Genomic DNA, 19,303 nt, shown 5'->3' on the forward strand with positions numbered 1-19,303 from the left:
AAACATTTCATTATACTTGTTCAATCACAGAACTTCCCTCTATCCATTCTTTTATCATTACACAATCTTATTTTTTGATTTTTATAGAAAATTGTTTAGGTATCAGTATACTTCCTCCTAAATCTTTTGTTATACGTTTCATTAACCAGAGTTCACTATTCTATTTTGTATACAATGAAATATAGACAAATTTTATAAGCATATGCTGAGTTTTGACAAATGTATAACCAGATAGTGCATGTAACCTATATAATCCAAACACCTGTATGGAACACACAGCATTACTATCATCCCAGAATGATTGTCCATGACCTTTTCTAGTAACATTGTGTCTCCATCTCACCATATAAAACCATGAACTGTTTTTTGTTTTTTTTTTTTTCACTGATGGGGTTTAGGACTCATTATCCTAAAATACGACTGCTCATATTTTGAAGAACGGAATTTGCTAGCTCAAAATATGTCTTTTTGGCATAAGGATTCTTTTGAATTGGTTATTTTAAGAAATACAGATACATAAGACGCTCCAGAAAGTTACCCTTTTGTAAGAGAAATTTAAACCTATAAAAGAAATCTCCATTTGTAAGGGTATTTCCTTCTCTGCACCACAAAGATAAGGATGACTAAATTACTAGACAGTTTTAATCAATGCAGAAGGTATTTTAAATCCTAAATTAAAGGTGTAAATGTGCGAGACAAACCTTACTCTTGTAACACAATGCTTTTACTGGCCATTTTGCCTTAAGTAGACCTTTTTCCACACCCTACTTTCTTTGCCTCAGAGAATGATAATATTTAAGCCTGAGGTCAAAGCCACTTCTCTGAGATCTCCTGTAGAGATTTACTCATTTCTCTGGCTACCTCCCATATATACAGGAAGAATGCATGTTATAAAACTTCTCTTTGTTTTTCTTTTGTTAATCTGTCTTTCATTACAGCAGTCTGTCCCTACTAAAAGGTATAGAAGACAGAAAATGTTTATCCTTCCCTACACTACCATATATTAATTTTGTTTGTTTTAGAGTTTCATATTATAGCACATACTCTTGTGTAAGGCTTCTTTCATGCAGCATAATGTCATTTTTCCTTTCCATCATAGTAGTCAATACTTTTATTGACCTAAGTAAATGAGAATAAGTTTATCCTCTCTATAGATAAACTGAGAGTATTTGGTTGTATCTCAAACAGTGACGAGACATTGTTGTTGGCCTATTCATTTCTAAATCTCTTTAGTTTAATATTCTTTCATTTTTTCATAATTAGAACCTTCACTCTACTCATTTGTAATCACTGATTCTACAATTATATAAATTGCTTTAGCTTTTCAATCTCTCTCTTTTGTCCCCAGAATTTCTCATCCTCCCTTTCTCTCTTTAAAGCGCAGATAATTCTTTCTTCAGTTACCCTCCCTTCTGACTCTAAAGTAAAACATGCCTGACCTTACATAAAAGTGAAAATATATTGTTTGAAATAACATTTGTTTTTTAAGTTTTGAAATTTGGGAAAACTTTTTTTCCGATTATCCTTATACTTTAAAATAGGTGCTTAATAAAAACCCTGTTAACAGAAACTCTTTCAGTGTAATCAACTGAAGGGTTCTTTGTGCCCACTACGCAGATGAAATCAATTCACTGAGACTGCGGCATTGAAGTAAAGAGAGTTTAATTGATGTGAGGCTAGCCATGCAGGAGATGGAGTGATTACTCAAATCAATATCCCCCCGAATGTTGGAGGTTAGGGCTTTTCAAGGATTATTTGTTGTGCAGGGGCTTGGGAATGGGAAATGTTAATTGGCTGGGGATGAAATTTTAGGGATGTGGAAAATGGTCCTCATACGCTGCATCAGCCTCTGGGCAGGGTCAACAGGATTGGTTGAGTCACAGGTCATAGGTCTAGGTGGAGTCAGCCAGTTGCCAGAAATGCAAAATTCTGAAAAGACATCTCAAAAGTCCAATCTTATGTTCTAAAATAGTGATGTTATCTACAGGAATAATTAGAGAAGTTACAAATCTTGCGACTTCCCGAATGGGTTGGCTGATTATTGTTTTACTATGTCTACATCGGCAGAATGATTTTCATTACTTTTACAAAGGCAGTTTAGTTTTGGGAAGAACTATTATCATCACTGCTTTAAAGTTAAACTATAAACTAAATTCCTCCCAAAGTAAGCTTGGCATATGCCCAGGAATGACCAAAGACAGCCTAGAGGTTAGGAGCAAGATGGAGTCAACTCTGTCAGATTTCTCTTACTGTCATAATTTTGTAAAGGCAGTTTCATTAGCACAGGCTAGAAATAGATGCTGTTGGTACCTACTCAGACCCCATTTGCTTTGCAGGTTCCCATATTCCTCGGCTGGTATGAATATTAGCTTCTGAGAGCTCACAGCTGCACTCGTGGCTGGAGAATTTCCCAGTACTATTGGGCACAATCTGATGTAGAAATTCATGGGATGCTACAACCTTCCCAGACACTGTATCACAGCCAATTACTTGCATACAGAAGGCCGGTCCTCTTACATCAAGTGGAAGTAACTCTAAGATGCCATTCACAAATGCAGCTCCCCACGGGATCAAGTTGAGACTTCAACTGAAATCAAATTTTGCATATCTTTTCCCCCCACTCAGTCCTGCTTTTTTCTCTTTCTCATAGGACTCTCCTGTGGGCATGCCCTCAATAAATCACTTTTAAATGAATCCCATTCAAAGCCTTTACTTCTGGGGAACCCAACTAATTGAGCTTCACTGCCTCTTTTATCTCTCTGTGCTCCATAGTGAGTCACCAGTTAATAGGAATGGATTAGTTAATATGTATAGTCTTTGGGGGTAGTATAATCTTTTAACTCTTCAATAATTTTTCTTGTAATGAATATTTTAAATTTTAAAATGTGAAGATGTTACAGGGGCCAAGGGAAAGTTTTTCCTTAACACTCTGAAAGTTCACTGAAGAATCAACTGACAAAAGGCAGATTAATGGAGAAAAGACACAAAATTTATTAATGTGAACATAAGTGAGAACCACAGAGTGATTCCCCCAACTTCCCAATGCGGTACAGAAACTTATATGCCATTTTTGGAGCTACACAAACGATGAGGGTTCAGAGCATGGTCACAAGTAGGTTATGGTGGTTAAATCGGGTTATGGTGGCAAGACAGGTAATGGGAGGGAGAGCAAAGGAGGCCTGGCTAATAAAGGTGATTTGTTATTTAAATGAACCTCACAGGTAGCAGTCCTCAAGAGAATAGATGGTAAATGTGTCTTTCAGACCTTCAGAGGTGTCAGACTCAGTTAATCCTTCCTGAATCAGACAAGGAAAGACCTTCAGAGAAATTCTAGCTACATCAAATGCAAATATTCTCTTACAAATGCTTATCTCCCCCACAAAAGACAGTTCTGCATGACTACTTCTGTTTTCTGCCTATCTGAAAACCCATCTCAAAATATGTCAAAGAAGTATATATTGTGGGGTAAATTATTTTAATTTCCTTATGGTACATACCTTTTTTTTCAATTTTCATTGTCACTCTATTATTACCTTGCTTTAATGATTTTGATATTTGCTTTTTAACTCCTTTTTGATTGTATTTGACAAATTTTCTTAATTTTGTTACTTCTCTATTTTTAACATTAAAGTTATCCTATGTTTATTTCTTTCTTTAGTTATTACTTTAATTTTTTCTTTTCCTTTTTCATGCATATTTAAAATTTACTTTTAATTTTTGGATTCAATTTCTAATATGTTAAGGTTCATGATTATTTTCTCATTTATTACTGAAAATATTAATGCTATGATTTTACTTTTTAGTAGAGGATAGCTCTCTTCTGTATGTTTCATATTGTCAGAGGCATTTGAACCAAAGCGACTCCATCTTGAGCGAGGGCTAGGAAAAATGAGGCTGGGACTTGCTGGGCTGTATTCCCAGGAGGTAAGTTATTACTAGCCTCTAGATGTTTACAGCCTAAGGGAACACTGTATCACAGTGGGCTTTGGGTGTAACAGACACCTACCCCTAGTCCCCGCCACAGGGCCGGAGCCCAAAAGCACTTGCACCAGCCTCTGCACCTGCCCATCTATCTGCATGATCCTACTAAGGGTTTGAGCTGTAGGGTGACCAAGCAGGTGAGCCACACCCCTTGCATATCCTGTGAAGGGAATCAAGGAACTCCCCCATTTCAGTAACATGAATGATAATAGCAGCACAGTTTTTACGTTTTTTCACAGCTTTCTCAATGCTTGGTTATTTAGTTAGTGTATTTTTAAAGGCAAATTATTATATACATTGCTCTGCAATTTTCTTATTTTCCTTAACATGGATATGCCTCTTAAACAATGGATGTAGTTTTAACTCATTTCTTTTAGCAGATTATAAAATTCCACAGTATGGTTCTAGCACATTTTTTTCTTTTTCAATTTGTGATGGTTAATTTCATGTGTCAATTTCACTGGGCCAAGGTATGTCCAGCTAGCTGGTAAAACATTACTTCTGGTTGTTTCTAAAAGAGATTAGCATTTGAATTAATGAAATGAGTAATGATTACCCTCACCAAAGCAGGTGGTATCATCCAATCTGTTTCATGTCAAAATAAAACAAGAAAAGCGAAGAAGGAAATTCACTCGGTTTGAACTGGGACATCCATTTTCTTATGCCCTCAAACATCTATGCTGGTGTTTTCTGGGTCTTTGGACTCAGATTGGAACTTACACCAGGGGCTCTCCTGTACTTCCAGCCTGCTGATTTTCAGACTTCTTGACTCCATAATCAAGTGAGGCAATTCCCATTTTGTGTGTGTTTGCATGTGTGTGCACATGTGTATATTGTTGGAGTGGGAGTGGTCAAGGCCCTCGGCCACTTAAAGATTTGCTGAAAAATTACTGACATGAGGCAGATTGATTAATAGAAAAAAAGGCACACAAACTTAATGTGTACGCACGGGAGCGTTCAGAATGAAGACCCAACCCCCCTAAGGAGGTACAGAAGCTTGTATACCATTCCACAAAAGGTGGAAGAGTTTTTCACCTCTGTGGTGAGCTCATGGAAAAATACTGGAGGATGTTGGAGGGGAGGGTTGGTCATTGTGATTAGAACATTTGTGTTTGTTAATTGTTGCTTACAGACATTAGGCTCCTACCCTCCCCTACAAACCAGGAGATTGGGATGCTATCTCTTTAGATATTACATTTAAAACAGATGACCCCCAGGTCCTTCAGAAAGGCATTTCTGGCAAGAGGCTGAGAGAAGATTTATATCTCAAAAGGACAGAGAAAGAATTTACAGTTGGAAATTTTCTAAAGTAAATGCTCAAATAAAGGGTAGGTCAGGGGCCTACAGTCAGGAAGAATTCTGTCTAAAAGTTTAGTTAAGTTGACGGGGACTAAGGCCTTTCCTCTTATTTCTTAGGAAATCAGGTTCTTTTGGGAGTAAGAGGCGTGCCTTTTGAATTGACCTTCGGGTATTATTTTAAATCTGACAGCAACTGTCCCATCACTGCAGAAACCCCAATTTATGACACGTAGAGGGCACTCACTTTTGATTTCCAGAGCTGTTGCAGGTTTCTTCCTAGTTTCACATTGTGACATTCCTTCCAAGGGACATGTGGGAGCATAAGGGTAAGCCAGAGGCACTGTCATTTTCTTTGAGTAGCCATGAATGATATGTTTTAAGTAATGGTTGGAAATCAATGAGGACAAACCTCTCATTTTATAAATGAGGAAATTAAAACCCAGAGAATGTAAGAAGTAGCTTTCCTGAGATTCTAAAACTAGTTAAGAAAGTAGCTGGAAAGTTAATATCTTCAAAATCTGTATTAGTTTTGAAGAAGTAATAGCTTACTTCTATTGCCACTTTCAGTTAACATTAAAAATTACCTCTTCAACAGATTACTATTTTCTCTTCTTGAACTGTATTCTGATATTTGATTATTTTTAACCAATTGAAATGTTGCTATAAAATAATTCTTATTTAATTTTTCTTCTTTTACATAAAGTTAATAATTGAACTCCTTGTTTTGCTATGGACATGCACTTGCTCCTTTTGCCTGAGAACCAGTAGTTATAATTAGTTTTGAATAATTTGGAAAATGTGTGGCTTAACAAGAAATGTTGTATTTTTATATTATGTAATAATTGTAACATGTTCTTATTAACAGCTCATTTTTTGGATGTATTTCAGAGAAGTGCTTTAGTAAAGTGCCATTACTTCTGATAATTTCATGCTCAACATATATTATGACTCAATTACATAAGATTTAGTAAATTATGCTATTAAAATATGTACTTTTAATAGGATAATTTACGTAATTATATTAGGTATGTTACAACATATGACAAGTAGATTTCTAGAGCAGGAAAGAATACTTGAAAATTATAAATCAAAAATAAAGTTCTAATTCCCCCAGCCAACTGAATGGACCCCTCCTTCTCAGCCAAGGGCATTGCAAAGTTAACCCAAGAAACTAGTTCAGGCCATTGGTGGGAAGTGGGGGTTAGACATGCCTCGTTATACCCTTGTCCCTTTTGAATTCAGGCACAACTGACCAGCATTAACATTAAAACAGACTTTAAGACTGACAAAACAGACTCTTTGTAGCAATAAGATATCAACACGACAGCAGGCCCTGAAAGCAATCAAAGTATTTTACCATAATATATATTTATTTGACATATTTTGAAATGGCTCTGCAAAGCTGTCTCTTGTGGGGAAAATTTACATTCTGTAGAGAATCCTCTTTCCCTTCCAGGTCTCTTCTCTGATCCAGGAGAGAATTAACTAAGAGTCTGTCATTTTTTAAAGTCTTATCAGAAACATTTATAATCTATTCTCTCTGAAGCCTGCTACCTCGAGGCTTTATCTGCATAATAAGACCCTTCGTCTCCACAACCCCTTATCTGAACCCAGACGCTCACTTCTATTGATTCTAGGTTTTTAGATAATTTCTTGACTCTTTCAACAAAATTTCACCCAATTGCCCATCAGAAAATCTTTGAATCTACCTATAACCTGAAGACTGACCCTCACACCATCCCCACCCTGCTTCAAGTTACTGTCCTGAACCAATGTATACCTTACATGTATCAATTGGTATCTTATGTCTCCCTAAAACATATAAAGCCAAGCTGCAATTATACCATTTTGGGCATATATTCTCAGGACCTCCTGGGGCTGTGTCACTGGCCATTGTCACATATATTTGTCTCAGAATAAATCTCTTCAAGTATTTTACAGAATTTGGCTCTTTTCATTGACAAAATATATCTAGACTTTATAGGAATGCCAGTAATAATAAGAGTTATCTGTGTTAGTCTGTCCTTGCACTGCTGATAAAGGCATACCTGAGACTGGTTAATTTACAAAAGAAAGAGGTTTAATGGACTTACAGTTCCACATGGCTGGGGAGGCCTCTCAATCATGGCGGAAGGCAAGTAAGAGCAAGTTACATCTTATATGAATGGCAGCAGGCAAAGAGAGAGCTTGCGTGGGAAACTCCCAGTTTTAAAAACCATGAGATATTGTGAGACTCATTCACTATCATGAGAAAAGCACAGGAAAGACCTGCCCCCCATAATTCAATAACCTCCCACTGGGTTCCTACTGCAACACGTGGAAATTGTGGGAGTTACAATTCAAAATGAAATTTGGGTGGGGACACAACCAAACATATCATTCCACCCCTGGGCCCTCTCAAATCTCATGTCCTCACATTTCAAAACCAATCATGCCTTCCCAAGAGTCCCCCAAAGCCTTAACTCATTTCAGCATTAACTCAAAAGTCCACAGTCCAGTTTTTCATCTGTGACCAGGCAAGTCCCTTCTGCCTATGAGCCTGTAAAATCAAAAGCAAGTTAGTCACTTCCTAGATACAATGGGGGTACAGGCATTGGATAAATACAGCCATTACAAATGGGAGATATTGGCCAAAACAAATGGGTTACTGGCACCATGCAAGCTCGAAATCAAGTAGGGAAGTCAAGTCTTAAAGCTCCAAAATTATCTCCTTTGAATCCATGTCTCACATCCAGGTCATGCTGAGGCAAGAGGTGGGTTCTCCTGGTCTTAGGAAGCTCTGCCCCTGTGGCTTTGCAGGATATAGCTTCCCTCCCATCTGCTTTCATGGGCTGGCATTTAGTGTCTGTGGATTTTCCAGGCGCATGGTGCAAGCTATCAATGGATCTACCATTCTGGGGTCTGGAGGACAACGGCCCTCTTCTCACAGCTCGAGTAGGTGGTGCTCCAGTAAGGACTGTGTGGGGGCTTCGACCCCACATTTCGCTTCCTCACTGCCCTAGCAGAGGTTCTCCATGAGGGCCCTGCCCCTGCAGCAAACTTCTTCCTGGGCATCCAGGCATTTCCATACATCCTCTGAAATCTAGGCAGAGGTTCTCAAACTTCGATTCTCGAATTCTGTGCACCCACAGGCTCAATACCACATGGAAGCTGCCAACGCTTGGGGCTTCCACCCTTTGAAGCAATGGTCTGAGCTATACCTTGGCCCCTTTTAGTCACAGCTGGAGCAGCTTGGATGCAGGACACAAAGTCCCTTGACAGCACACAACAGAGGGACCCTGGGCCCAGTCCAGGAAACCTTTTTTTTTCTCCTAAACCTCTGGGCCTGTGATGGGAGGGTCTGCCTCAAAGGTCTCTGACATGCCCTGAAGACATTTTCCCCATTGTCTTGGTAATTAACATTTGACTCCTTGTTACTGATGTAAATTTCTGCAGCCAGCTTGAATTTCTCCTCAGAAAATGGGATTTTCTTTCTATCCCATTGTGAGGCTGTAATTTTTCCAAACTTTTGTACTCTGTTTCCTTTTTAAAACTGAATGCTTTTAACAGCACCCAAGTCACATCTTGAATGCTTGCTGCTTAGAAATTTCTTCTGGCAGATATCCTAAATCATCCCTCTCAACTTCAAAGTTCCACAAATCTCTAGGGCAAGGGCAAAATGCCACCAGTCTCTTTGCTAACACATAACAAGAGTCACCTTTGCTCCAGTTCCCAAAAAGTTCCTCATCTCCATCTGAGACCACCTCAGCCTGGACATTATTGCCCGTATCACTATCAGCATTTTGGGCAAAGCCATTCAACAAGTCTCTAGGAAGTTCCAAACTTTCCCACATATTCCTGTCTTCTTCTAAGCCCTCCAAACTGTTCCAACCTCTGCCTGTTATCCAGTTCCAAAGTTGCTTCCACATTTTTGGGTATCTTTTCAAGAGTGTCCCACTCTACTGGTACCAATTTACTGTATTAGTCCTTCTCATACTGCTGATAAAGACATACCTGAGACTGGGTAATTTATAAAAGAAAGAGGTTTAATGCACTCACAGTTTCACCTTGCTAAGGAGGCCTCACAATCATGGCAGAAGGCATGGAGGAGCAAGTCACATCTTATGTGGATGGCAGCAGGCAAAGGGAGAGCTTGTGCAGAGAAACTCCCATTTTTGAAACCATCAGATCTCGTGAGACTCATCCACTATCACAAGAACAGCACAGGAAAGACTCACCCCCATAATTCAATCACCTCCCACCGGGTTTCTCCCATGACACAAGGGAACTGTGGGAGTTACAATTCGTAACTCAAATTACAAGACGTAATTTGAGTGAGGACACAGCCAAACCATGCCACTATCCTTGGAATTTTTTTTTAATAAAAACAATCTCTATAAATAACAGTTTCAGAATATATATTTATTTAAAGAAAATTTTAACCTTTTTTTGTTATATTGTAGAAAAACAAAGAGCTTGGGAAGAACCACAAGCTCCTTGAATTACTATAGCTTTTTTGAATTCTTCTGTAGCCTTGCCTTCAATTTGTGACATGTTGTGAAATGGCAATTTGGTATTCTTGACACCCAGATTTTATAAGAGATTAGATCCCTGAACTCATGCATGTTAACATTATCATTATTTTTGCCATATGTTTAATAGGATAAATATTAACTCCACTATACAAAGTGTTGAACATGTCTCAGATTGAAGAAATAAGATGGACTGGACTATTCATTTTCATCTAAGAAAATCTTATCCTGGATTAGCTCTTAGATAGCATGTTGTGCAGAATTTAATTTTATATAGGGGTTTCATATCACCAATAAACTATGAAAGATATTAGACTCGAAGAGAATGAGACATATTTCATGTCAAAAATAAATTGGTATTCATTTTCAAACTTTGCCTGAAATAAAAGAAGGAACAGAAAAGGTTTTCTGTGAAGTAAGCTACACCAGCAAATGTAAGTAAATAAAGATTATTTGGATATTCAAGAGTTTTAAATGTGATATAAATGGATGTCTTACAAGTATATGTAATGTTAATGTATGTATGTCTTTTTGAAAGTATGCTTGTATATCTTTGTATATGTGTGTATTTACCTATTTGTTTATTTTATATGTTCTATATTGTTCTTAATGATTTAGGATGTTTTTCAAATTACCATTAGATATGGTTAAATTTTCTCTTACTAACAATTCAACATCAGGAATGAGTTGAAATTTAATCTTCATTTAGGTCTTTTATTTACATTGATAACTTTGACCTTTATCTTGATAGAATAATTTAAATGAAATCAGTCTTTTCTTAACAGCTTTTCAATCTGGTAGTAAATTCTTATCATTTTAAATTGCCTCAACATCCATTCTGAGTACAAGTTTAACTTTCTCATACCAGAAGCAGGGCTTAGCCACCCTTGACACAATTTCTAGTTCTACACCAAACCCAAATGGCACAAGCCTATGGCCTGAGATAAAAACCTAGAGCTCTCGCTCCTGCCTAGCAGACTGTGCTCCTACTTTTCCTCTGCACCAGAGCAACGGTCAGGCAGGCATGGGTCAGCGATGGGTAAGACAAGAGCCATAAGAGTGTTTGCCAATATAAACAAGTTCCCCATGTGAGTGAGCCCTGGTCGTGGGTGGGAGAGCTAGGCATTAGGCTGCTGCCAGATAAAAGAAGTATCTTGTTGAGGTAGGAGGTAGAACTTGATTCTGGAGGCTGGGCTCAACTCCAGACCAGGTTGAAGACTGACTGACATGCCCACCAGAACCTTGACAGTTTACCCATTCCCTGTCAATGACCCGGAAATTACCACCCTTTTCTAGGAATTTTGGAATAACTTGTGCCTTGATGTGCGTGCAATTAAAAGTGGATATACATGTGATTACAGAACTGCCCCTGAGCTGCTACTCTTGATGCACTGTCTATGGGGTAGCCTTGCTCTGCAAGAGCAGTCATGGAGCTGCAACCATGCCACTTCAGAAAAGCTTTCTTCTACCACCTGCTTGCCTTTGAATCCCTTCCTGGAGGAAGCCAAGAAATTTCACAGGTGGAGGCTCAAAGTTGGGGCTTCCTTTTCCTGCAACACTGTGAGAGACACACTGTAAATACTCTTGTCCAGCTCCCCTCATTTCCTATTAGGGCAAGGTTGATAATGGCTCTGGTACTAGAACCTCAATTTAGCCAGAGGCTCCCAAGAAAGTCCTATAGCATCAGATAGAAAATAGTAAGCTTATATTATAGAAAGAAATTATTAATATTTGAGCAAAGGATGACTAAAACATGAATAGCTACCATTATGTTTATTAAATACACTTTGTGTTGAATCATCCACAATTTTCATAATTTTTCTCATTTTCCCATTAGATCATAGTTCTAATTTTTTTTTTTTTTTGAGACAGTGTCTTCCTCTGTCGCCCAGGTTGGAGTGCAGTGGCACAATCTCGGCTCACTGCAAGCTCCACCTCCTGGGTTCATGCCATTCTCCTGCCTAAGCCTCCCGAGTAGCTGGGACTACAGGCACCTGCCACCATGTCTGGCTAATTTTTTGTATTTTTAGTAGAGACGAGGTTTCACCATGTTAGCCAGGATTGTCTCGATCTCCTGACCTTGTGATCCTCCCACCTCGGCCTCCCAAAGTGCTGGGATTACAGGTGTAAGCTGCCACACCCAGCCAGTTCCATATTTAATTTAAGCTTTTATTCCTACTACGCATAGCTCCAAATTATTTGAAAACATTATGTTGATAAAGTAATTTATCTCTTATATAATAAATTGAGGAATATTCCTAGGGAAAATAGAAAGATTAAAACATAAATTCATATTAAAATGATAAAATGTATTCAACATATTCTATACTTTAAATATATCTAACTTTTAACATATACTCAAATTGTTTAAAAGAATAAAGCATTTTAAGGTTTTAAAAGTTTTTTATATTAAAATATATACAATTCTCTCTTATAAAAATAATAAAATATTTGTTTCTTTACCCGTGAAAACATGTTCATCTCAACAATGCTTCACATTTTCTTCCCTCTTATAAGACAGTGATCAAAGATGTCTGAAATATTTTTAAATGAATCATGGTTATTTTGTAATTCATAAATGTATGTATCTAGCAAAGTGATTTTTATAATAAATGGTTTAGCTTATGGTTTATTGCCTACTAAAATACTTCTAATAATTTTATGGTGGTAGTGGTAATCATGCAGTGAAAAGTGCCAGTTTGATGGTTTCCACAATCTCTTAAAGAAAAATGCATTAAATAAACAACATTTTATATTTCTACATTTATAAATAACTACCTAAGCAGCCAGAGAGAAAGGTTGGGTTACCTATAGAGGGAAGCCCATCAGAATAACAGCAGATCTCTCTGCAGAAATCCTACAAGTCAGAAGAGAGTGGGGGCCAATATTCAACATTCTTAAAGAAAAGAATTTTCAACCCAGAATTTCATATCCAGCCAAATTAAGCTTCATAAGGGAAGGAGAAATAAAATCCTTTACTGATAAGCAAATGCTGAGAGTTTGTCACCACCAGGCCTGCCTTACAAGAGCTCCTGAAGGAAGCACTAAATATGGAAAGGAAAAATGCTACCAGCCACTGCAAATAACATACCAGATTGTAAAGACCATCGACACTATGAAGAAACTGCATCAACTATTGGGCAAAATAACCAGCTAGCATCATAATGACAGAATCAAATTCACATATAACAATATTAACCTTAAATGTAAAGAGGCTAAATGCCCCAATTCCAAGACATAGATTGGCAAATTGTATAGAGTCCAGACCCATCGATGTGCTGTATTCAGGAGACCCATCTCACATGCAGAGACACACATAGGCTCAAAATAAAGGGATGGAGGAAGATTTACCAAGCAAATGGAAAGTAAAAAAAAAAAAAAAAAAAAACAGGCGTTGCAATCCTAGTCTCTGATAAAACAGAATTTAAACCAACAAAGATCAAAAGAGACAAAGAAGTGGATTACATAATGGTAAAGAGATCAATGCAACAGGAAGAGCTAACTATCCTAAATATATATGCATCCAATACAGGAGCACCCAGATTCATAAAGCAAGTTCTTGGAGACCTATAAAGAATCTTAGACTCCCACACAATAATAGCGGGAGACTTTAACACCCCACTGTCAATATTAGATAGATCAACAAGACAGAAAAGTAATGAGGATATTCAGGACTTGAACTCAGCTCTGAACCAAGTGGACATAATAGATATATCTACAGAACTTTCCACCCCAAATCAACAGAATATACATTCTTCTCAGCACCACATTGCACTTATTCTAAAATTGACCACATAATTGGAAGCAAAACACTCCTGAGCAAATGCAAGGGAACGGAAATCATAACAAACAGTCTCTCAGACCACAGTGCAATCAAATTAGAACTAAGGATTAAGAAACTCACTGAAAGCTGCACAATTACATCGAAATGGAACAACCCGCTCCTGGATGACTGCTGGGTATAAATAACTACCCAAGTGAAAATAAGGAATAATAAAATAAATTTCACTGTTTATTTTAGCATCTGTTATGTTTAGAATTTAACACTATTTTGCACTTATATTAATTGCCTAATAATTAGTTATTTTCATTACAAAATCATTACAATCTAGAAAATTAACATGAAACTCCAAGCAATTATATTTAATTTTTTTATCTAGTCATCAGCTGTCAGATAGTTTAATTTGAGGTCATTCATTTTAGATTATTTTATGTTATAACTATCTAAAAATATACTTTATATTATATATTTTTCTTATTTAATTCCATATCTTCTTACCAACACAATTTTTATTGATTGGCCAACATGAAAAATCATACCATGTAATATAATAACAAGTTCTTTTACTCACATTTATTTTTTAATTAAAAATTATTTAGCTAAATAATATTTAAATTTAAATAATTTAAATTTATTTTAAAGATTTAAAGATTTAAATAATTTTTTAGCTAAATAATTTAGCTAAATAATTTCCTTGCAAGGAAAATAGGAAAAGCCAGACATTCTTTCATGTTAGATTGTTAGAGACTGTAACAATGTTAATAGTAAAACATTTGCTGAGTTGAAGAACATTGATATAAAGTAGCCCAAGCTCACTTGGCTTATAAAAGTGTAATGGTATTTCATATTCAGATCTCAAGGTACTCTCAAGATTACCTGTTCTGTATATTCTTATTCTTTCCACAGACATAAATCTATGATGATATTTTTGTTCTTTAGATTTCCTTAAAATCACTATCTTCCAGAGTAGAAGTTGTCATTCTCAATCCTATTTCTGGAACAAAAAATAAACATAGCTGTGCTCCAAATACATTTCTTTGAAACTATTTTTGATGGTTTTTATTGAATAGTTTCCAAATTCCCTCCTTTCTCTTCCAAAATTTATCCTGCTTGCTTAAAAAAATCTTCTCATCTTCTCTTTCACAAGCAAACCCAGCCTTCAAAACTTTCCTGCTTTTCACAACATCCAAGCTTCTTTTTTCCATATCTCAGATTGTTTTTAAATTTTATTTAAAAAAAAATTCACATTAAGTTACAAGAAACAGAGTTCCATGCAAACTCTCCCACTCTCCTACAATGTTATCTGCTCATATAATTGTAGTACAAGGCAAGAAAATAAACAGGAAGAAATTTATACTGGTGCAATCTAACAGAGCTTGTTCAGATTTCACCAGTTAAATGTACACTTATTTATGTGTGTGTGTGCATGTGTACTTATGTAGCTCCATGCAATTTTAACTCATGTCTATTTTTGTATTACTATTGCCACAATCAACATAAACATATGATCACCACAAGCCTCTTTTGTGTTACTGTTTTATAACTACGTCCATCCCCTCCACTACCCACTTCCAAGTCCTCACAATTAATCTCTTCTCTATCTCTGTAATTGTTATTTCATAAATGTTACATAAATGAAAGCATGCAGTATATATTAAATATCATTTTGAGACTGGCTTTTTAAAAACTCTAGGTTCATCCAAATGTTGCAGGGAACCAGTAATTCATTCCTTTTTATTATTTTATAGTATTCCATAATATGAATGTACGTGTTTGTTTAACCATTTATCTACTCAAAGGCATAAGATGTTATGAACTAGACTAGCTCCTATAGTGATTGAATAATCTCACATTTCTACCAGCAATGTATGGGTAGTTTAATTTCTCCACATCATTGCCCACAATTGGTGTTAATATTTTTTATTTTAATCATTCTCATGGTGGGTTGTAATATCTCATAGTGGACTTAAGTTGCATTTCTGTAATGGAAAATGATGTTGAACATCTTTTCATGTGCTTATTTACCACCTGCGTATTCTCGTCAGCGAAAGGTCTCTGCGTGTTTTCTTTTAGCACATTTCTAATTGGCTTGTTTATTAAGTTTTGAGAATAAGTGGTATATATTAATAATTCTGAGGGTAGTATATATTTTTGAGAATAATTATGTGTTCTGTATTCAAGGCAGTTGTCAGATACTGAAGCATCCCCATTGTGTGGGGTAAATACCAAGGTTCTTCGTCTCACGGCCAAGGAAATCGAGGTTGTGGAAACGCACACACAGGGTGAGATTGGAGCAGGAGTTTAATAGGCAAAAGAAAAGAATAGCTCTCTGTCACAGAGAGGGGTCCCGAGTGGGTTGCCAAGTGGTAGTAAAAATGTCAGGGTTTTTAAAAATTGGCTAGTGAGGAGCGGGTGTCTTATCTTCCTAAGGCTCGAAGATTTAGTTGGGATCAGGTGTGCTATCTGTACAGATGTACAGAGCAGAGTTTTCTATAGGCTCTCTCACATTCCTTGATCAGGTAGGAAGACTTAGTCTGTGCCGCTTTGTTTTGCTTATCTGGGAGGGAGAGTTTCCATGTCTGTTCCCAGACATCTTCCAGCAGCTGCAGGCACCTCCTTGCCCCCCACCTCTGTCAGCTCCACTTCTGGCTTTCCTATTTTAGTGTGCCTAAAGGGAAAGGAATGTGCTTATTAAGGCCCACTGTTTTTTTACCAGGGGCCCGTTGCAAGAGTATGAAGCTTGGTGATTACCCAGGAGACTCTCTCCGCCTCGTTCTGTGCCCGAGTTTGTCTGTGTTTTACAGCCTGATATTCCAGGCTGCTTTTTGTCAGAAGAAAAGTGATTTCTTTGAACTGCATGAGGTTAGAAAGGGAGGAAATTTTGAGTTGCTTTCTGTTAAAAGTAAAGTTTTCTGCCAGGGACTCTCTTTACCCTGTCTACCTAAATAATTTCCTTCTGTCTCCTATAACAATATGTAATTTGTAAATATTTTCTCTCAGTCTTTAATTTCGGGATGTGAATGTCTCTTCATCCTTTTAACAGGATCTTTCACAGAGCAAAAGGTGTTCTTTTTGATGAGGTCCAATTTACCAATATTTACCTTTATAAATTGTGCTTTTGATGTCAAAGTTAAGAACTTAGTCCTAGGTATCAAAGATTTTTTCTTATGGTCTTTTTCACAGATTTCAGTTTCATGTGGTACTTTTAAGCTCATACTCCATTTTGAGTTAAGTTTTGTGTGAGGTATGAAGTTTGGGACTGAGTTCAATTTTTTGCTGATAGATCCCCAGTGCTTCAGTACCATTTGCTGAAAAGGTTATCCCTCATTGATATCACATTGGCTTCTTTTTAAAAAATTAATTAGCCATATTTGTTTGGATTTGTTTTCTGGGTTCTATATTCTTTTGCATTTATCCCCTGCCAGTACCAAACTTCCTTGGCTATTGTGGCTATATGCTAAATATTATCAGGAAGAGTTTTCACCATTTTATCATTCTTTTAAAAATGGTTTTGGTTTTTTTGTAAGGCTTTCCTTTTTATTTTTTAGAAATCATAATCCTCTAAAACTTCATCTGCCACATTGTTGACATTACTAACACTCATTGTTTTCCTACATCTTTAGGCCTTTGTCTTCCCTAATCATTATACTTTGAATAATTACTCTTGCAGAGTCAACATTACCATTTAACCAATTTTGCTTACCTTCCTAACACAAAGTCAAGATTCTTTTTCGTTGTCCTGTAATTCCTTGTCTTTTAAACTTTCTTTTCTTTTTTGTTACCAATTTACTTTTTCATCCTCATCACATCTCTAAAGGTTCAAACACACTACATTTACTCAATTTATTATTTCTTGTTTTAACTTTCACTTACCTCCATGCTAAATTTGGACTCACAATCAGTAAACTCACAGTCTACAACATATCACAAAAAAACAGAATTTCTGTCTTCCTTTTTGGTTAATTCCAAGTCTTTAGTAATATCCACTTCCTATTTCATCTTTTTTTATTCCAGCTAGTGAGCAGCCTAGAGGAGAATAATAAAATTATCTAAATTCCTTGATTCTGTACAATTATTTTATTCATTTTATGTTTATTTCTTCAGAGCTCATTCATTCCAGAGATAACTATCTCTTCCACTTTTCTCAAAAACCTCACATTTACTCTGTAGGTGCTCTCACCTCCAATTTTCCAAAGATCTAAGCTCTCAATATGATTTTATTCAACTTCCTTTTTCTCATGTCAAAATAATTTCTTTAAATTTTCACTCCCCTGTTTTTGCTTTCCCTCTCCTTAAATGTAAAAAGAGACGTATTCGTTTTATTCCTTTCCAAACTAAACACATCTATTTCAGCTTTTCAACTTTTGATTTCAAATATATAGATGTAGATTTTTGTTGTTGTTGTTGTTTTTGGCAGGATCTTACTCTGTTACCCAGGCTGGAGTGTAGCAGCGTGATTACAGCTCACAGCAGTCTCAACCTCCCAAGTTCAAGCAATTCTCCTGCTTCAGCTGGGAATACAGGTGTGAACTACCATGCCTGGCTAATTAATTTTTTTTTTATTTTGGAGAGACACTATGTTGCCCAGCTGGTCTTGAATTCCTGGGCTTAAGTGATCCTCCCACCTTGGCGTCCCAAAATGCTGGTACTACGTGTGTGAACCCCTGCCCTAGGCCTCAAAAATATTAAATGTAAGCTATGAAGCATTTCCACATTAAAATGTACAAGCAAATTTCTTTTAATGCTTTAATTAAAAAAAATTAGGCTGAGTGCAGTGGCTCACACCTGTAATCCCAGCACTTTGGGAGGCCGAGGCAGGTGAATCACAGGGTCAGAAGTTTGAGACCAGCCTGGCCAACATCATGAAACCCCGTCTCTACAAAAAAAATGCAAAAATTAGCTGGGCATGATGGCGTGCACCTGTAATCCCAGCCACTCGGGAGGCTGAGTCAGGAGAATTGCTTGAACTGGAGAGGCGGACGTTGCAGTGAGCCGAGATTGCACCACTGCACTCCAGCCTGGGCGACAGAGCAAGACCCTGTCTCGAAAAAAAAAAAAAAAAAAATTAAATTCCAATGCACTTCAAATTAGAAAAAGTGTTATTCACATTTGTGTTTCATTGATTTATTATACTATATACTATATATGTAGTAAAGAGTTATAAATCAATATACTGTATATAATTTATAAACACATCTCTACTAGAAGCCTCTGAATAACTCATGCAGGCATTGAAGTCAAATGATCTCATCTTCTTGAGCTCTTTCATAATTTCAGTTATACCTCCTTCTTCTTAAACTCATATTTTTGTCATCCATAAATTTCATGTTTTTCCACATTTTTCTCTTGTATAACATTTATTCTCTGTACCTTCAGTAAGTCTAGTTTCTTCTTTATATTGCCTATAAATAATAATTTTATTCAAAAATGATTTGTTTTATCCCTTTCCATGACTTCACATTACCCTTTTGTAGGTAAAGTCAATTACAAATATTACTCACTTCTCTTACATTATTTCTGTTAAATGTTTTCATTTATCTTTTTGAAGATATTCTACTTGGCTGTCTGCCCAATGTCACTGACCAATTCTTCTAAAATCTACTTTCATATTTCTTGTTCAATTTGTGTCTATAACTTTTGTATTATCATCTTAATTCTTGTTGTATATTAGATTATTAAAATAGCTTTCTTGTTCATTTCTCTAATTTAAATTTTCCTTTAATACACCCCA

Source organism: Gorilla gorilla, chromosome 14 (assembly GCF_029281585.2).
Source record: "Gorilla gorilla gorilla isolate KB3781 chromosome 14, NHGRI_mGorGor1-v2.1_pri, whole genome shotgun sequence".
NCBI classification, from domain to species: domain Eukaryota; kingdom Metazoa; phylum Chordata; class Mammalia; order Primates; family Hominidae; genus Gorilla; species Gorilla gorilla.